General features: G+C 44.2%; 1 protein-coding gene across 7 annotated transcripts in view; it reads right to left on the bottom strand.

Moving 5' to 3' along the window:
• The window catches only part of APBA1 (amyloid beta precursor protein binding family A member 1), a 199,300-nt gene that overhangs the window by 116,938 nt on the left and 60,717 nt on the right, over window positions 1-21,645 (bottom strand). For 2 of the 7 annotated variants that reach the window (XM_032308661.1, XM_032308663.1), the window contains exon 2: window positions 12,855-12,963. The exons of the other annotated variants lie outside the window; for them this stretch is intronic. The gene's annotated coding sequence lies outside the window, so the exon portion shown is untranslated. The remainder of the gene's footprint in view (window positions 1-12,854; window positions 12,964-21,645) is intronic. 7 annotated transcript variants of the gene reach the window in all.

The raw sequence follows: 21,645 nt of genomic DNA, 5'->3' as shown, positions 1-21,645 counted from the left end.
AGTTCCCACAACTCCATGCAATGGCTCAGAAACACCACTGAGTGTTGCATTTATATCCAGTGACATTTCCTTTCCCCTGACCCCACTTATGACACTTTCTTTCAAACCTTATAAGGTAATATGGAATTGGTGACATTCAAACTTTTTCTCCTAAAAAGTACCAGCAATGTCTGTTTTGCTTATATACTTCTGTATGTGCTTATATACTTATTTATGTATTCCCAAGTAAATGTATTATTGATAAAACAAAAATCTCCCCCCACCCCCACCGAATGTCTTTAAAAAGGGACTTTTCCATGCAGGTGGAGAACTTCAAAATGTGGTTTATTCCCTGGACCTGTCTGAGGGTCATCTGGGGCCACTGCTACTTATTGAACGGGCACAGAGATCTGGAGTTTAAAAGCTCCCAGAAAAATCCCCCACCCGCCTTTACTGAGATTGAATTGATATATAATGTTGTTTTAGTTAAAAGGCATACAATGGATGAATTGATACATGCACATAGTGGGAAATGTTTACCACAATAAGGTTAGTTAACACACCCATCACCTAATTACAATTTCTGCTTGCTGTTATTATGAGGAGAACATTGGTACTCCATTCGCACAACAACTTTCAAGCAGACAACACAGTAGTGTAAACTATCATCACCATTTATACATTAGATCCTCAGAACTTACAACTGGACATTTATACCCTTTGACCTACATTTCCCCATTTCCCCCAGTCCTCAGCCTTGAGCAATCACCATTCTACTCTTCATTTATATGGGTTCAGCTTTTTTTATGATCTCACCTATAAGTGAGATTATACAGTATTTTTCTTTTTTGATCTGAAAAATCAAAAATTTTTTTACTTTGCTTAGCATAATGTCTTCAAGGTCCATCCATGTCACAAATGGCAGGATTTCCTTCTTTTTAATGGTTGAATAATATTCCAATGTCCCTGTGTGTGTGTGTGTATGTGTGTGTGTGTGTGTATGTGTCACTATATATATACGTTGTATATAGACACGTAGCTTTTTTTGATCCAATTATCCACCAATGGACATTTAGGTTGTTGCCATGTCTTGGTTATTGTGACTAATTCTGGAATGAACATGGGGGTACAGATATCTCTTCAAGACAGTGATTTCATTTCCTTCAGATATATATATACCCAGAAGTGGGAATGCTAGACAATACAGTAGTTATACTTTCAATTTTTTGAGGAATATCCATACTGTTTCCACAATGGCTTCACCAATATACACTCACCAACAGTGCACAAGCGTTCTCTCTTTTCCACAACCCTGCCAGCCCTTAATTTCTCTTTCTCTTTCTCTTTCAAATAATAGTCCTTCTAACAAGGGTGAGGTGAAATCTTACTGTGATTTTGATTTGTACTTCCCTGATGATCAGTCACTCAAAATGGTGTTGGACACCGTTTCATATATCTGTTGGCCAATGTGTATGTCTTTCTTAAAAAATGTTGATTCAAGTCCTTTGCCCATTTTTAAATTGGTATTTTTTGTTTTCTGCTACTGAGTTCTAGAAAATTTCCAAGCTGGTTAATGTTTATAAATCATTACAAAGCTGTAATATAGAGATTGTCTCCCCAACCTTAATTTTTCCTTTCTTCCAATTTTGTCAGGAGAGTAGAACCAGAATAAAAAACAAAAAAAAATTTTTTTAAAAGCCTCTAACTATGTAGATAACCTGTCACAAAACAAACCAATGTAATGATCTCTTATTGAAACTCTGGCAAAAGAAATCCTATGCAGTCCTAGGGAACTGAAGTTTAAACAGTGTAAAGGGTCATGATTAATTCTCAATATTTGAGGTACTGGTTTTACTTCTATTTTAGGTAACTCTGAAAAATATTTTTAAGAACTTCACAAATAGGGGCACCTGGGTGGCTCAGTGGGTTAAGCCGCTGCCTTCGGCTCAGGTTGTGATCTCGGGGTCCTGGGATCCAGCCCCGCATCGGGCTCTCTGCTCAGCAGGGAGCCTGCTTCCCCCGCTCTCTGCCTGCCTCTCTGCCTACTTGTGATCGGTCTGTCAAATAAATAAATAAAATCTTAAAAAAAAAAAAAAGAACTTCACAAATAACTTTACTTGAGTGAAAAATAAACCCAGTCAGTCTGAAGAAAATATCAAATGATTATTAGTCAACTATGGGACACAGACATGGCAGCAGCTGCGAAGGCAGCTTGGGACTGAATGATGGTTGGGAAGTCTTGTGCTGGACCCACCCCACATTAAAACACTCGAGTGGTTTTCCAGTGAGGGCTCACTCCAGCACAGCCCACACACAATATGAAGAGGTTCCCTCACTGTTATGAAATGAAAGACCAAGGGCAAAGGCTCTGGAAAGGAGATTGTAGGGTTTACAATTCAGGACCACAGGGACGAGGTGGCTAATGAGTCATGCTCAGCTTAAGAGTGAAGAAACTATACCAGGAAAATGTCACTCAAATAAAATGAAAGAAACAATGATCATTGTTGTGAAAACCTGGTATCACTTCCCATAAATGGAATCGACCATGAAAATACCTGACTAGTAACTAAAGAATGCTCATCTTTTAGTCACTTATAATGATCTAACTAATCACAGTAGAGGAAACTTTGATTTAAGCGCTTTATATTTCAGATGAGGAAAAATAAGGTCCTAGAGGGGAGAGAGAGCTGCCCGAGGTCACACAGTTGGAATCCACGTCTCTGGACTTCTCCACCATGACACCCCCAGGACGGCAGCTACCTAGGCAATCGGCAGAACTGGCCCAGTGTGAGAAATCCTTCTGTCCCATGTGACTCTGTAAGCACTCTCTCCTGTACCTTGTAGCTGATATAAAGTGAAGTGCCTCAGATTTGCAGTCTGAAGGTAACTGTTAAAGGAGTCTAGAGGCAAATTAGAAAACACTGATTGCACTCTGTTCCTCTAGAGTGAGAAATTAAATCAACCAAGCAAAATCAGAGCATCCCAGCTGCAGCATCAGGGGAGCCGCTGGCAAAGCCCAACATGGCCTGAGAAGCAAGAAGCCAGGCCCATACACCAGGAACACAGAATCCAACCACCAGAGCCTTTCCTAGATCCTTGAAGACCCTACGGCTTCAAACCCAAGCACACCTGGCTGCATGGTGGTTTCCTTTGTGGGAATGTGCTGATTATGTGTGGAAGCCTGGGGTATCTAGCATCAAGATTTTTAAATCATCTTTTGAGGCTTGATTTGCAGACCATCCCTTGCCTGAGGTTCTGGAGGTCTTCTCACTTTTATTGATTTCTCCTTTCTTTAAATTTCACCTAGCAGATCTGGATAGAAGGGGCCATGAGGTGTTGAGAGTAAGCCCATTGATTGTACTTAGTTTATATGTTTTAAATTTTTAGAAGTCACAAAGTTACTAAAAATGCTTTTATTAAAATTTCTTTCATTTAATTTTATTACAATGATAAAAATCATTTTACTACTCACACTTTACCAAGATTGAGAAATCAGTTGTCTACAACTGGGAATATTATTATGCAGAAGAGAGGCCAACCAGGAAAGACATGGCGGATTTCATGGGAGCAGGGAGCCGCCTACCCCCCTGGCCATGACTGGGACCTCCTCTGTTCTTTCCCTGCCCAGGCTTCAGAGCCCAGCTCAGCAATGCACTGTGTCCGCTGTCGAGGATTTCTGTATGTTAACAAATGCAGTTTTATCAGAACGTCACAACAATGATACTGCTCCATGAGCACAGAGTCTGTGTTTTTGTGTCTATCGGTACATGCGGCGCCTGCCACCATGTTAACACATATTAGGCACTAAATGGTTGTTGAATGGATGAGTGGGTGGAAGGAAAGAAGGAAGGAGGGATGGATGAATTGAGGCATCAATGAATCAATGAGAAAACTGGAGGTGACAAAAACCGCTTTATAGAAAGCCATTCTTTCAATGGGCAAAAGAGGATTAGGGAACAGAGTTCCAGAAATAGCTGAGTTCTAGTTCCTACAGACGTTTCAATGAGATTTTTGTAGATAAAAAGGTACAGCTAGGGGCAGCTGGGTGGCTCAGTTGGTTAAGCATCTGACTCTGGATTTTTGGCTCAGGTCATGATCTCGGGGTCATGGGACTAAGCATCTCATCGGGCTCTCTGCTCAGCAGGGAGTCTCCTTAAGATTCTCTCTCTCTCTCTGTCTGCCCCTACCCCTGCTCATGCTCCCTTTCTCTCAAGTAAATAGATCTTAAAAAAAAAAAAAAAATCCTAAGCATCGCCAAGAACACTCAGTGTTTGTTAACGTGAAGCATGATATGGTGCCCCCCGCCCCCCACCTATCATGCAGTGACCAATGTGAGCAGAGCATAAGCTATGCAGTACGGAGAGCACCACCGGGTTCCACCCAGGGCAGTAGTGTTTCTAGGGATGGTACTAAATGCTGAGCAGGTCTGGATCGTCACTGACAGAGGACACGTGAGGGACACCATGTTCCCCAGATGACAGGCTCCCGCGTAAGCAGTTTGCTTCATGGTGTCTCCAACCATAGGGGAATATCTGCCTTTTTGTTTCCTTCCCATTTTGCCAGTGTAATTCCTCAATCAGAGTATAAACAGGGGCTGTATTTTATATTCATCTACCTAATGGTGAAAGCACTTTCCGTCCTCACAACGTAGTGAGGCTGGTATTAGCTCTGCGTTGCTGCTGCCATTGTACTGTTTTGAGAAATCAATTTGGCCAAGGTTCCACAGCTCGTCAGGGAAGAAAGGGAGAGCTAAAGCTGGCAGTCTGACTTTTAAACAGATATTGCTAAATGTCTTATCAAACCTATCACGATATTCAAAGAAAAGTTGTTGATCTCGATTAAATATATCATCACTGTGAGAAGACGCAAAAAGAGAGGTAGCTGAGACAGTGGGGGTGGGAGGAGGAGAGAAAACAGAGAAAAGCCAGTTTGGTCGTAGATCTAGTTTGATTCTTCCTGGTTCTATCCCATTTCTCAAAAGCTAATTAGCCACAGTGCGGTTTTTACAGCGTGCACCCTGCACTGTATCAGGCAGCCTCTGACCCAGAGCTGGGGCTATCTGCAGCCCCAGATGGATTTTTTTCTCCACTTCCTTAAAAAAAATAACCACATCTGCTTGTGGGTGCCATTCTCAAAACGCAAGCCCTAATTTAACAGAGGATCTTTACTCTTTACTGGGCAGTGAACACAGCGAAGCATCCATGAGGAGACGGGAAGCCATGGTCTCTGTCTTTGAAGAAATCATTTAAAAATACCTGGATGGCACAGGCATGTGGGACAAACCCCACTGATCAAATATGGCTGCCAAGAGCCCTTTCCTGAGGATTTTTTTTTAGTAATTTTAAAAAATATTTTATTTGTTTATCTGACAGAGAGAGAGAGAGAGAGAGAGAGAGCAAGAGAGCATGTGCACGCATAAGCAAGGGGAAAGGCAGGCAGCGGGAGAAGGTGAAGCAGGCTCTCTATCAGCAGGGAGCCTGACGCCGGGCTCCATCCCAGGACCCTGAGATCATGACCTGAGCTGAAGGCAGATGCTTCACCAACTGAGCCACCCTTGATGCCCCTTTACGGAGGATCTGAGCCTGAATCCAGGCTGAATGGATGAATGTACTTGCCAATTAGAAATGTCTGCCAAGGGCATATACTGGGGAAGTTTCTAGCACAATGCCTAGCACTGAGTGTTTGCACAACAAATATTATTTTGCCTTGAGTCAAGTCCTAGAAACCTTCATTCTGACCAGAGCACCAAAGGACAACCTTTTCTTCACTGGGCCCGACCTCAGGACAGAGAACCGATATGGAGAAAAGGAGACAGACTTCGCATGAAACGTAAAGGAGGCTCCACTCAACCCTCCTTGTCTGCAGTAATGAGTCCTACTGGTAGTGATTCGTATCCTATTATTCTAGCAAAGCCCTGGATTCCTCTTTGCAGCGGGATGACATTGGATAGGGCCCTTAGTGAAGTTTGACTATGGCACAAGGTATTTTTTTTTGCCCTAGAAAACCTGCTGACAGGCCTCTTCTGAAAAACCAAGAGCATGAAATGCTTTTCGCTCCACCGAATGGTATTGCACGTGACGCACAGTAGTGGCGATGACAGAATCCTGGGGCTACATGAGGTACCTCCAGCTCCCACTATATCCACCCATGGATCCCTGGCTGTGTCGCCTGGGCAGCTTTATGGGTCTTATTCCCAAAATTAAGTAAAACGAAGACCCATTAGGAGCTGACTAGTTGTCCCTACGTTGAATAGCTCAATTGCTTTTCCAGATGCTGGATGGATATCCTGACCTGGATCCCTCTCTGGCATGCTTCTCTGAGCCTCTGAGAGCTTATATAACTGATAGTCACCCACGTCCTGAGCAGCAGGTGACAGGGATCAAAGATGGCCCCAGTCAACGGCGCCACTGAAATGCCCCCCCCCCCCCCCGCACAGCATCATTTCCGGGCACCTTTTTTCTGGTATTATAATTTCCTGGGACATCTGACCTGCATCAAATTCAGGCTCGCCAGAGGCCACATAAATGGTATCAGTCAAAGGAAGAGTGTCAAAATGCATTTTTCCCGTCGCCCTGCCCTGCAATTTCCTCACCTCAGGATTATACGTTCGCATGGCCAGAGCTATTATTTCTGCTGCAAGTAAAAATAAGACCAGCCAGTAAGATTCACTGAGAAAACATCCTTGACATTTACCTTAGTGCGTCCAGAAGCTTAGCTCACCACACGTCTCTGTGGGAAGGAAAGAAACAAAGAGTCCTGACTGCTTCCAAGAGGCTACACGATGCAAGGGGGCAAGTTATTCTGTTGGGCCAAGAGACTGTCTTCAGGTGTGTGTGGTGGAGAGGGACCCACCCCCATGAAACTCCCACACTTTAAGGACTGTCTTGTTTTTGCCTTGTGAAATCTGGTTTTAGGACAAAAGGTAGACTAGTTTCTGTCACATGGTAGGCACCCGGCAAATATTTAATGAACAGAGAAAGACTCGTGCATCTCCTCCTTGCTGGCCATCCCCTAGGGTATAAGTAGTCCCCACAGAGAGGACCCTGGGGGGCAGCAGACATGAAGGCGAACCCCACTTCTTCCTTCCCGGCTGCACAATCTGATCCAGTCACCTCAACCACTGAGCCTCAGTTTCCTTGAGGGTAACCCGAAGGTGAAGACAAGGGCCTGGCTTCTCTCTCAGAAATGTTGTGGGGGCGTTGAAGGTGACCTGGGCAACTGGGTCTGGCAGCCCAGTACGGCCCAGGCGGTTGGTAATAGGAGTCTCGGCTTGAGGACCAATGTATTAGGTATCTTCTTGAGGACACAGTAGCTTTTTGCAAATAGATAAAATGTGCCATGGCTCCATGTGACTCTTAGGAAAGGCCTGAGGCCCTTCCGTTAGGGATGTTCAAGTGATTCACTTAAGAGGGAGAGGAGAGGCTACATTTTTCACCAACAGATGCACCTATTCTAAGTGCCCACAGGCATCTAAGCCTAGCACCTAACAGATCAAGGAGAGCCACAATTTGTCTTCTGAAGTAAAGGGTCAGATACAAAGAAAGATAAAGCATCTGTGGAAGGCCATTTAATAGCTAAGCTCCCCCTTTTAGATACTGCAGGGGTCCAAACAAAAAAGTCTTTTTGTTGGGCAGGGGATTAGTTTTGGTAAGAACATTTAACATGACATTTACCCTCAATCAATGTCCCCGTGTACAACACAGAAGTGAAAACAGGCACTTTCCAACCTGCTTGCAGGACATTCACACAGCTCTACCACGGGTGGGACCCGTCCCTCTCCACACTTGCCAATCATGCAACGGGACGGTGATGGATCCGCCCATCGAACTGAACTATAGACTTAGAGATAAAGGAATATGTAAACTGGATATTTCTGCACATTTTAGGCAGGCTGCCTGTCACTGTCTTCTCTGGCTTACGTTGCTTCTCTCTCTCTCTCTCTCTCTCTCTCTCTATATATATATATATAGTGAATGAATGAGTGAAGCAAACAAATGAACGCACATACAATCAGCCCCTATAGAAATCTTGGGTGTTAATGGTTTTGACAACTGGAATTTATTTTAAATCTATTACTGTGCTGCAAAATTACCCTTCATCAATCAGACACCGTTCGTAAGAATTCTATCTTGAGCTCCTCTATCTCAAGTAATTATACTAAAATGGTGTTATTAGAGTTAGCTCAAGAAAATTATCCAGCAAATGAATGAGATTTAAAAGAAAAAAAAAATCATCTGAAAAGAGATTTCTAATTACATAGTTTAAAAAAATTACCAGGGTTTCCATCCTGACTATGCCCTGCATTTCATAGAAACTTTAGATAGCGGTAAACCCACCTCCTCTCACCCGGTGAGCGCTGGGGTGTGCGGTGTTGTAGAATCATTAGGAGCACTGGCTCTGGGGGGTGGCTGGCCAGCTGGGGGACCCTAGGCAAGCGCATGCCTCTGCAGGCTTCCACGTCTTCATCCTCCCAATGGGGATAATACTACCTAATTGGGAGGATTCAAGGGCGTCATCTACTCACAGTGTCCAGCACACGGTGAACACTGAGTAAATGTCAGCCATTTTTTTCCCACTTGTAAAATGCTTTTCTGTCAGGTCAGCAGAAGAATGGCAAAGATTTGCTTTCTCTCCAGGAGTGAGTCATACTCCCTTCTCGTGTATTTGCTAATTAAATTTCATTTAATGTCACTGGCCCTTCTCTCCCAACTTCTGCCAGTGAAAGAAAATATTGGTCAACCCCAGATAAAAACGAAGGTATATAGAAAGCATGTATCTCCATGCTTGTCATCTCTACAATATCATGAGCTCCTCAAGGGTGGTGGTGGATGAAAATGGCTCACATCGGTGAGAGAAGAACACTTCAGAACAGATCTAGTCCTGGCTGTGGTTCCAAGGCTGATGCCACCTCCATGGGTCCCAGTGATGTCGTCTGACCCCAGCTGCAGGCTCAGCCTAGCCAGGTCCCCATGACAGTTCTGACTGGCGGGTGGCAGGATTTCTGGAGCACTAGTCTGACATCCGAGGTTCAGTATCCAGATCCCCTTGACTATTTCTGACCTGTACTCAATGCTCTGACAAGCAGGCTTCCTCCCTGTTCATCAGACTTGGCTCCCAACCAATGGCCCACCTCTGGTGACAGGATTCCCATTTTAATTCCTGTCCTGAGGCCCATTCTGGTTACCTGCTGAGCACTCTAATACTACTCGGACTGGGGACTATGTGCCTTTCTCCTGCTCATCTCATATGGTCTTAAACAGGCCTGCAGTTTGCGATGCTACCTGCAGGAAACCTCTTCCAGCATTTCCAAATTGGGTCTGTTTCTGGATGGTCCACCCATGTATATGACTGTCTTGTAGCTTCTTGATGGAACCCTACCACAATGGCTGACTGTCTGGCTCGAGAAATTTCCTCTACTGTCATGGGGTTCTTGAACCCTTATTGTGGGTGCTCAATAGGATTTCTGCTGGGGCAAGCATTTAGGACCATCACTCAACATCCCACCCACATATAGCCACCAAAAAGAGAGAGAACTATAATTCTAGGGTTTGGTCATTACCATACTTAATACTGAGCACTGAACAATTGTATCCAAATAGACACTGAGAATGTTCTTACCCCTACCTGTGGAGAATCAGCCCAGAATCTGATCTCCCTGTATTACACTCTGAATGTTTGCACATTTCTATTATCAAAGCTTCTACTTATATTCAGATTTTTATCTGATTATTTAATGTCTATCTCCTCCACTTGACTGTAAACCCCATTGAGGACAGGGATTGTGTCTGCTTTGCTCACACAGTATCTGCTGAACTTAATGGAGGGCACATCAACAGAAATCGGTCTCTGGTTGACTGACACGAGGGTCTTCCTTGATCCAGCCCATACCTGAGCTACTATCATGGTAAACTGGGCAGAAGATCTTAAAGTCAACCTCTTGGCTGAACATTTTTCTTTATCTTCTTCTTCTAGCCACCACTTGAGGTTTTCATGAGTGCATTGCTTCCTCTTTAAGGTTTTCGAAATGGTGGCTGTCCCTTTTTACCACAGCAAGACCAGGAAGAACAGTGGGTATCTTCCTTACTTGACGCTGCTTCCACACATTGTCTCCTTATTCCCTAAAACCCCTTCAGCTTTGAAGCTCACCTGATCATGCTATAAATCAACCATTATCGTTTCATTGAGTCAACAATCTCTGTGACCCTCGGCTTCATTTCTTGGGTTCTGAGTCCCTCTCTGGCATCATAATCCTAGATGATTTCAGTGTACACCATGGCATCCTAGTAACAGCATGACTACGAGTTCCTCCTCTATGATGGTCTTGTTCCTACCTTAGTTCAGTTCCTCAGTCTTCTTTCAAACTTATCATGAGTATAATTGCAATTTCTGTGACCTCAACAGAGATGGGGTGATTTAAGGTGAGTCCCTGCTGCCCATTACAACTCACATCTAAAAATACTTATCTCTTAACTGGAATGAAGCCACTCAGGTTTATACTTCACCAACAAAAAATGTAGGCTAAAGTAAGACAAATCAAAGCATCAAGAACTTCTGTGTACTTTCGCAAATAGTTGAGGCTGGACAATATGCTTCTGATACAGGCCATTGCTGCCAGAGGTATCTAGAAAGAAAAATCTTTTTTCAAAATGATTTTTGGCCCACTGATCCCTAGATAAACTAATTGGAGGAATCTTTAGAATTGTAGTGTGTTGGTTAATAAATCCTATAAGCCGTGTAGTGGATATGTGCCATTTTTGCCACTGGCATCCTTTCATCCCACATCTCATCAGAGTTCTTTCGGTAACTTACTTCACCCCCAATCTCGATCCCCTATGGTTCAGCTGCCCCCCTCCCCATCCTCTAAATCCTGGGATGGAGAACACACATTGCTCTAAGATCACATTCCCTTGGTCAAAACAATTAGTTATGTGATGGGACGGTGACCCAATGAGACTTCTGAGGCTTCCAGGAAAGACTCTCACTATTTACTACTGTAGGTGGCAAGATGTGGAGCTTCTGTGTCCGTTTTACTTCCGTGAGAGAGGGTCTCTCTGAGCATGTGGCCAAACTGGAAGGGAATCCAGAGATGGAGAAGGTCAAAAAGATGACAGTGTCATTGAGTATCTAGATGAAACTGCACACTTGGATTCTCAGCTATGTGAGCTGTGGCAGTGAATGACGTGTCCCCACGTTGCTTCCTTTTCCTGGACACACCAGAAAAGCACACTTCTCAGCCTCCCCTTGCAGGCAGGTTGGTCTATTAGACTGAACTCTGGCTAAAGGAATATGCACAAAAGTGATGTCAGCCACTTTCAAGCTCTTGCCTAAAAACATCCTGTGAGATACTCTGGTGCTTTTTTCCTCTTCTATAGCACCTATGAGGTGATAGAGTGCTGTGGGGAATACTGGGTGGGGACTGAGGCAGCAGACAATCTTAGGGAAGACTCTGTGGGGAAGACATTTGAGCAGAGACCTGCTTCGCCAAGCAAGCAAGCAAGCAAGCAAGCAATGAAGCTACTAAAGAGAGAAGAGGGAGAAAGAACATTCTAGCAGATCAAATACCTAGTGCTCAAGCTCTGAGGGGGAAAAGGGTGTGGCACATTGGAGGACTAGAAAGGTCACAGTAGGAGAACAAAAGGCTCCTGCAGTCTAAGTGTAATAGGCAGAGGCCAGTAGTTGAGGCAAGAGATGATGGTGCCTTGGATCAAAGTGGAGGCAATGAAGGTGGAAAAGAAGTAGGTAAACTCTTTGTATTTTTTAGAAGTGGTGCAGACAAAAGTTGCTAGGTGGTCAGAAAGTAAGGAAGGAAAAAAGGGAGCAAATCAATGCCTTGTAAGTCTTTGAGCAACTGGTTAGATGGTGATGCTATTTAATTAGATGATGAGACAAGAAAAGTAACCATTTTTGGATATGTTAGGTTTGATGTTCCTGTTGAAGATCTATGCATGGATGTCCGTGTGGACATCAGATCTTAGATGTCAGACCTTAACTCCTCTACACCACAATGATAATGACACACCACTACTATTTACTGAGTATGTACTATTTTTTTTGAAGATTTTATTTATTTATTTATTTGACAGAGAGAGAGAGAGAGAGACAATGAGAGAGGGAACACAAGCAGGGGGAGGGACAGAAGGAGAAGTAGGCTTCCTGCTGAGTAGGGAGCCCGATGTGGGGCTTGATCCCCAGATCCTGGGATCATGACCTGAGCGGAAGGCAGATGCTTAATGATGGAGCCAACCAGGCACCCCCCCTGAGTACGTATTATATAGCGGGCATCATACTTCACATCGATTATCCCATGTCATCTCACCACATCCCTCCCTGTAAGCTAGCACCCCCATTTTACAGAGAAGGAAATGGAAAGCCAGATTTGGTAAGGCAACTTGCCAATAATAATAATAATAATAATAAACAAATAAATAGTAGAGTTCTACATTATATGGCATGAGACCGTCACAGAGTGTTTTGTGTCTCCTGAACTAAATTATAAGGTGCTTGAGAGGAGAAGTGCATCTTGTTCTTACGTCCTCAAAGCACACAGCACAGTGCTTTGTACCTAGAAGGTGTTCAGTCAATGCTTGTTGCTTGATTTTATCACTCATGAGAAAAGACAAAATGGTGGGGGGTGAGACCCAAACATAGAAGGCTTCCCACCATACTCTTTGCTCTTCTCTTTCACCTCCTTATTCCATAGTTCCATTTAACAAGGAGCTGATGACCCTCTAGTCCACCTTTCTCTTTCACAAGGATGAAGAACATTCTTCAGAGGGGTATGTATAGTACGTCATGAACAGAGTAGGAGCACAGAGTCACCAGAAACAAGGGGTGGGTGGTCTCGGCGTACAGCTTTCTGTCCGTAGCTCATTTACCTCATGCTTTTCAGTCAGTCCTTCCAGGTTATGGGGGCAGTCTGTAGTACATCAAGTCACAAACTCATCCTGTGGTCCATCAAAAACTCAAGTCGTTTCCAAACAAGAGCTGAAATCATGAGTAGAAAGACTTGAGATCATGATGGAATCAGATTCAAGTAGTTCACACTGGGATTGTCTTTCCTATTTGTCTCTGGCCAAACATTTTGGGTCAATCTTCCACTAGATGAAATAGGAAAATAATAATTCAAAATATCTGCCACAACCTCCCCCTGAATTTTAAGAGAAATGAGGTTACTAGATTCAAGGAGACCATACCACTTCTCAGTGGAGGGTCATGAGGAAGTGGTTTGGTAGGATACCAGTGGCGAGGCTCGCATTGCTCCCTTCTCTGGACGGGGCTCTCCTCTTTCTTCCTAGGACTCACCCCTGCTAGACCTTGAAGGCTCCAATCCAATTGCACCAGGGCTCCTTGGAGGGCACCATGCTCTTCACTAGGTTTCTATGCCTGAGCTCATTCCTGCCTTACTTTTTTAAAAAAGTGATGAGCTGTGCTACCAATCTCTCTCTCCCCCAACCCAGATGATGAGTTCTCCATGGAAGGGAACCCTATCTTCTCATTTTAGACATTTTTAGAAACGCTGAGCTGAGTGGGGAATGGACTGGTGTTGTGTGGCCGGAGGAACAGGAAGCTGTGACCCAGGAGACCTTGGTGCTGCCCCTGACTCCCTGCGAGCCAGAGAGTAAGCCCTTCACTCTCTCTGGGTCTGTTTGTTCGTCATCCAAAATAATGGGGCTGGACCAGCTCAGCTCTGAGGGCCTTACAGCTCTGGCCCCGAGCGATCTGAGCGCACAGATGGGAAAGCAACTGAGGATAATGCATTCACACAGACGGGCTCCGCAAGGCCTCCCTCATTAATCACAATTCTCCAGTCTGACAAAATCCCTCCCCAAACGATCTCAAAAGGATGCTGCACACAATGAAGGAGAAATAATCACCCTCAATTTCCAGACAGAGAATCATGTTCTAATGTCTATTAATTGTGTCAGTCTTCTTCCAGCCAAGTGCATACTCCCTGCTTCTCCTGGTTTTTCCCGCCCGGCCCCCCACTGCCTCACCTCTCCAAGGTGGAGGTGGGCAGGGGACACACCTGGGTACCTGATGAAAGTGAGGTCCTTCGGCCGGCTATGCTCTACAGACAGCTAAACAGCACAGGGAATATTCGGCATATTTTAATCTCCGGATTGGGCTCCAAACTCAACATTCAGACCGAAGTCCTAAGTACTGGGAACTTGCAGCAGGAAGTTTTTGTTGAGAGCAAACCTAGACCTATGAAGACCCTCTCCCATCACTGCCGTGACTCCAAGAGGCCCTGCATGGAGGTCCCAGACTGTGAGAGGAGCTAACAATCGCATGTGATCCAAGGCAGGGTCCAGAAGGACAGAAGGCACTGCCTGGTAGGTTCCCTCTTTCTAAATGCTTTCAAAATAGAGCTTCTGAGTTCAATCCCAATGTTTCCTGTAACCGTACTTCCCCGCTCCCTCCAAACGCCTTTCTTCTTTCCTCCTCTTTGTTCTAGGTCTCTTTTGTACTTTGCTCCTATGGATTCCTAAGTCCATAGTTCCTATAAAAATCTTCCAGTGGAAGAACATTTTATGCTTTCAGAAGTAGATGTCCCCCCAATATTCTTAAGTATCTTCATATATAAGATGTCCGATCTCTTCAATTAAGTGCACACCTTAAAACAGAGGACCACGCCTGCCATTTCTTTTGAATGCCCAATACACAAGCCATCAGCCAGATGCGCCAGGACCAACAAGCCAGGTCGTCCATCCATGCTCATGTTCCCTAACCGTCCTTGATGGGATAGGTGTCCTCACCTTACTTGATCGGTGCTGAAAGCAATTTTACAGAATGCATTATGACTGGGTTATATTTTCTTGCTTGTATTGTCTAAGTCTCCCCTTCCTGTCTTCCTCCCTCCCCCTCTCTCCCTCCCTAGATATATTCATCATTTTCAATCATTAGCAATTTACCTAAATTACCTCCATTAGCATACTGAACAGGAAATTGAAGTCACTCCACATCCTACTGTTACAGTATTTTATGATATCTTCCTTCATTCTTATGGACCCACAAAGCTTACGCTTTGTGGGTTTGTGGGTCCAAAGAAACATGGTTTCTTAGATAAGCTTTTCTTCATACTGTTAAAACTAAAATAGTCAAACCTGAAAACCAAACCGTAAATATGAGTGCCCTCCATTCCTGGGGCCTGAGGCCTTTTACACACATAGGGATGGTATGTCATTTTACTCTATTACATGAGGTAAAGTGAGAAAGGCATCTGCAACCATGTGATAACATGTGATATCATGCCACATAAGAAATGCAGTCACTCAAATACTGCAGAGTACTTATCGCTGTCAGAAGACCTTAACCTTTGGCACTGCAGTGTCCATTCCTCATGATACCATAGTATTTTCCAAAGGTAAAGTATTTAAAATACAAAGCCAAGAGTCTGCATTTCCATTATATTTTAAAAACTTATCCACTGAAAGTCAAGTAACAGACTGTATTTCTTTCTTCTTATTGTAATATTTGGAAGCTGATATAAATACACTTGATCTTATCTTTGTCTAGTCATTTGTAATCACTGGGAGGCATGACATTTTTTCTTTTAGAACCGGTTTTTAAGACAGAAACTGCACTTCCATGCATATAAGATATGAGGTTGCTTTGGGAGGAAAAAAAATTCAGCGTGTGATATCTCGCTTGCACAGATCCCACCCAGTTTAACTGAAAAAATAGTCATGGAATTATAACCGTATGAATTATCAGACAACCATCAACAAGGGGCCAGGAGAACCATGAAGGAGACCCAGAGAGTGAGCAGCTGAGGTTATATGCAAGTGGAGAACGGATGTACCATGCACACCAGGAGATTACAGGAGGTTAACAGCGCAAGCACAGGCCTGAAGCACAAGCATTATTTTCATGCACCAGTTTAGAGAACAATGGAGCAGAAAACAAAGGTTTGACCATTTGCTGAAAGGAAATTACAAATGAGGTCAATTCTTTCACACTCCTATTGGCTCCAATGAAAGCCACAGTAGATAAGAGGGTTAGGCTTTTAAAAAAAAAAAATCCAACAAAACCAAAAAACATATTAAGCAAATAAACAAAATACAGAATTACTTTTCTAAAAGGAAACCTTTTGTTTCATCAGCTCTTTTACTCCCTTAAGGACTCATGACTTAGGAAAAAGAAATTTGTTCGGTGAAGCTCTCTTAAATGACTTTCCTGACCTTGATTACCCCACTCTTATTTAACTGTCTATAATAATTTCCAAGTTGGACCAAATGTGGTTTTATTGCATTTGCACAGTAATAGAGGTGTTGGACCCCCCGGGTGTCAGAGTCTGCAGATTCCAAAGCGGAGATGATTCTTATTTCCGTTGAGAAAGCCTTGCCTTCTCCTCTCACCGATGTATCACAGCCTTGAGTTGGGCCACAGGATCTGGGTCTTCTCCTCACAGCTTCTGCCCACCCTTGCCCCTTGTCAACAGCCTCTGGGATGATCTACGCCATAGCATGGCTGCAGCTGTGGACAACGGTATTGCTTCTTGATCTTTAATGTGCCTAAAACTATCTGCGCAGGCATTGGGGGTGGGGTTGTCTTTAAAATGCGGGATCTGACCCAGTGTGTTTGGGTGGGGTCCCAGAGTCTACATTTCTCCCCAGCTCTAGGTGCTGCTGCTACGGACCCTCATGCCACACTTGGAGTCACAAGGAACTGGGGGTATAGTCAAGGTCTCGGGCTCCCATCTCTGGTGAGCCAATAGGTCTAACTGGCCCTTGGGCCATCAGCCCTCCTTATCTATCCAAATTACTATTTCCCATGAGAGAGAAGGTCAGGTGAAGGGTGAACCAAGGGCTGCGAGAGGAATCAGAGAGTGGGTGAAGGGAAGAGGAATGACCTAGAACTATTTAGATGAGGTCCTAGAGGAGGGTGGTTGTGGTGACTATAAGTTGTGCATAATATGATACGATTATAGGATTATGATATGATTAGGAATGATAATGATCTATAATGATAACATGTCTAGGGATTCCTGTCGAACACAAAAAACACTAATGGGTGGCCATCAGATGGCCACCAACTGATGGCCCAAGGAGTTTTGAAATGCTTTCCACCTACCATTTTCCAAATTTTTCTGATGACCAGGTATTGCCCCCAACAACTGTGGAGTACCTCCTGGTGTGGAAAAAGTGGTTAGGAGTGCTGTTGGAGTCTGCTAAGAGGCCAGAAGCATGCTTTGCTGTCCCTAGTAAGGCAAGTCACCTCTCTGGACATAATTTTCCTCACCTGTCAAATGGGATATTAACAACTACAATGTAATTGTAAGACTTAATTGAGAAATATGGTATGAAGTACTTAATACTCAATTCATGACGATAATGAAGGGTATTATTAATGGCAAAATATATGTTCCCCAACCATAGATTGTTACAGTTCACTCTTGAGGTGATGGTCTGAACAACAAGGAGATGGAGAACAGAGACTCAAATCAACTTTGTACTAAAGCTCCCCCTGACCGCCCAGGTCCTGTCTATCATATTGCCTTTCTGCCCAAGGTCTAACACGAAACAGCAAACAGGCAGTAAGTCAAAGGAATACTTCTCTAATATTTAATTTTTTTAAGGATTTCATTTATTTATTCATGAAAGTCAAAGAGAGAGAGAGAGAGGAAGAGGCAGAGGGAGAAGTAGGCTCCCTGCTGAGCAGAGAGCCTGATGCAGGACTCGATCCCAGGACCCTGGGATCATGGCCTGAGCCAAAGGCAGAGGCTTAACCACTCAGGCGCCCCTAATATTTAATACTTGTAACACATAATTTAAATAAACATTTTCAGGAAGTATTTAAATAATTAAATATTGACTATTTTAAATCTCCTTTTTCTCTTCTACTTTGGTTTCCATGGGAATCTGTACTTATGGGGAACTTCAAAGCATGCTAAAGAAAATCTACCTAGTTCCCAACTTCTGCCTTCCTGCTTATTAATAGAATGACAGTTTGTTATAGAATGGCAAAGACCTCTGAAACTGCCTAGTTCAATCTGTTCTTCGGAGCTTGGGGCTATGTATGTCACTCTTTCAAGAAGTATTTTAGTGGAGCTCTAATTCATATGCCATTTTATGTCCACTGGCAGCAGTCGGACAGTAAGCCTCTGCAATAAAGGGTATGGGATAGATACTAACTGTGTTCCTTCATATTCACAAGTATTTTTTGCTTAGTCATGGGTTCCCAGATTATTTCCAAATGATTGAAGTTGCTAAAAGCTCCCCAGCCTATAGCTAAATCTGGTCATATTCACAGGGACATCAGATACCCCGGATCCAATGGGCTGGTGGTAAATGATTATGTAAGATGTTTAAGGAGGCATCCCAAGGTGAACACAACAGTCAGGGTGGTCTGAAGGACGGCTCTACTTACCTCCCAGAATCTGAGCTTTGGAAAAGACCTTAAGGTCACACACACCACTTTCCAAAAACGATGTTCTTTAGCAATCCATAGTAAGAACTGTGTCAGAGTCCTGGTAGAGGGGAAGGGCAGCTGAGCCAGGGGGCTCCGCATACCTCCACCCAATAGGAACCACTTCCTTTTAATCTATTTTTGTTTGTTTGTTTTTGAAGATTTTATTTATTTGACAGAGAGACACAGCAAGAGAGGGAACACAAGAAGGAGGAGTAGGAGAGGGAGAAGCAGGCTTCCTGCTGTGCAAGGAGCCCGATATGGGACTCGATCCCTGGACCCTGGAATCATGACCTGAGCCGAAGGCAGCTTCTCGACGACTGAGCCACCCAGGCACCCCTCTTTTTATCTATTTATATGTTGGAGTTGTGACGACAAATTTTTTTTTTCAGTGGACCTCCATGCCCAGCATGGAGCCCAATGTAGGGCTTGAACTCATGGCCCTGAGATCAAGACCTGACCTGGGATCAAGAGTCAGACACTCAAACAACCGAGCCACCCCTGCTGACAAATTTTTTTAACCACTGATGTGGGACATACTTATTTTCAAGGCATCTAAATCCTTTCATCAAATTTATCTATGTATTCGTTACAATGAGGTTTAGCTTCAAGTAATGAAGACACGAACTAAGAGTGAACGAACAAGGTATACCTTCATTTCTATTTTCCATAAAAATCCAGATCCTGTGTGGTATGAGAGTACCGGTTATGTGAGACTAGACAGCCTCAAGCTTTCTGTTCCACCATCCCAGATGTGTTTTCTTTATCTTCCTGGTTCAAGGTGGAGTTCTAGCTACTACATCCATGTATGAAGCATGTGAGAAAGAAGGACACACCCACTCCCTAAGAACACCTCCCTGAAGATGCATTCTATTCCCATCTTATTGGCGAGCCCTTAGTCATGCGGCTATGCACAGCTCCAAGTGAGGCTGGGAAGTGTGGTCCTCCCTGTTCTCATGGCCATAGACCCAACCAAACAATCGGAATTCTAAATATCTAGAAGTAGAGAGACATATGGAAGGGCCCAAGTCTCCCTTCTGTCACCATCCGTCTTCAGCCAAGTCAGCTGGCTCTCAAGGTTTAGGCTACCTGATTCTCTCCTTAGATCTTCCTCGAGCTAGCAGATAAAAGGGGGACATGAAGGCACCTTAAAAGCTGAGAGCTGTAGCAGCAGAGCCCGCGGAATTACACGCTTCTGCTCAGAGCCATTTAGTGGGAGAGCAAATCAATATTTACAGTGCAACACAGACCTAGGTCATAGAGGGAAGGTTAAACTGTGTTTGCCACATTGTGCTTAAGGCACGGAAGGACTGAGGCTCTCGCGGAAAGATTCCCATCACCACGGTTAAGAGTCGTCCTCTGCAAAATCGAACCAACACAGTGTATCTCACTGAGTTTCCAGGTTTCCAGGGGAAGCTCCGGGCTAAGAGGCAGAAGGGGAGGGTAAGGACTCTGGCTTCCCCTCTAGATCCCTGCACCTTGAACAGGACTTGGCACCTAGGCTGTGCTGAATAAATGAATGAAAGATGACGTTGGGGCTGGAGACCCAGCTCTGCCTTGGTGCCGTCAAGATGACAGGGTTCTTGGAAGTGCTAGGAGCAAGTCACCTGGCAGGAGAGGAAAAGGAGTCTATCCACATCGCCAGAGGGGCCTTGGGCCTACAGTGCATTAACACATAGATTTCGAGTCACAGTGGTCAGCAAAGGAGGACTCTGGTAAGCCCACAGATGAAGATTTTATGCGTTTTTTTTTTTTTAAGTTTTATTTTAGTTTATTTTCCATTCATTGTTAGGGGTATTATCGCTACATTTTCTGTTTTAAGATTTAAAAATTATTCTAAACCTTTCACAAAAGAGCAAATATTGTGTGATGCCACTCTCACGAGCCACCGAGAACAATCACATTCATAGAGACAGAGGGTAGAACAGTGGGTTGCCAGAGGCTGGGGGACAGGGGAAGGAGAGTTGTTTCAAGGGTAACAGAGTTTCCCTTTGGCAAGAAGAGAAAGTTCTGGAGCTAGGACGTGGTGACATACATGTTAAGTACATGGAACGTACTTAACACCACTGGATTCTACACTTAAAAATGGTCAAAATGGTAAACTTGATGCCATCTATATTGTATTGCAATTAAAAAGTGAGTCTAAAAGATGAGACTAAATATGAATTGCATATATCAGAGAACGGCATTTCCTTGCAATTGCCAATATTTTAAGAAGCCTTTTAGCCGCAGCCTGTAACAGCTTTGCAAATACTTTAAATGGTTTTTAATCAATTTCTTACAACTCACCCCCAGTAGGCAGTGTCCCTTCTGAGTCCTCCAGGAGCAGCTCCTACCTGATTCACCACGCATCCTAGACGCAGTGCCCTCCATGCAGGTCCTCACTGACTCACCAAAGTGACGTCAAATCATTCATTGAATATTTCCTCCTATATTTCCTCCAACACCAAACCACTCACCAGTGCTCGCACCAGCTTGCCGGAGTTCAAGAACTCATAAACTCCCACGGGCAACTTGGTATCTACCTGAGGAGGAGGAGGAGGAGGTCTAGAGCTTTCACCAAATTCCCTAACATGATAGTTCTCAAACCGTGGGCCCTGGACCAGCAGCATGAGCATCACCTGGGACTATGATAGAAAGACAATCCTCGGGCCCCGCCTGCATCTGCTGAATCAGAGAGTGGGGGTGGTGGGCGGGTGAAGCCCAAGGGTCTGTGTTTTCTCAAGTCCTCTAGGGGATTCTGAGGCACACTGAAATTTGGAAAGTGGAGGTCTGTGACTCCACAGTGTTAGGAACTGGCGTGTTCACTAGAAGGGTCCGCACAGAATAGCAAAGTACTTCTTCTCTGGGGCTTCCTGAGGTTTTTGTAAAAATGACCTAAGATGGGTTGAAAGTTCCCCTGTGGCATTTCTGCAAACATGTAAGTGGATTACAGCTTTCATGTGCCCTCAGGAAATGAGACCAAAGCTCCCACATCGACCCGCTGGTTCATCTCAGGGAAGACGCTGCACCCCCTTCTTACCTAATCTGTTGACTCTCTGGGAAGGATAAGGGAAAGGGACTATTCCACAGCTGGGGTTACCATAAATATCAGGCCTTCTGTTGACCCCCCTTCTCTGCCTTCTTCATGGAAGCTCCCAGAAGGGGAGGAAGGGCACAGGCTGTGAGGACCTCTGATTTCCACTGTCTATGGTTAAGTGGTTCTGTAGAGGGAACACCAAGTTTTGGGATCAGAAGACTTCAGTTTGAGCCTGTTTC

This window comes from Mustela erminea, chromosome 12, assembly GCF_009829155.1.
Source record: "Mustela erminea isolate mMusErm1 chromosome 12, mMusErm1.Pri, whole genome shotgun sequence".
Classification (NCBI taxonomy): Eukaryota; Metazoa; Chordata; class Mammalia; order Carnivora; family Mustelidae; genus Mustela; species Mustela erminea.
Note: the sequence above shows the minus strand (reverse complement) of the source record. Positions and strands in the feature narration are given on the sequence as shown.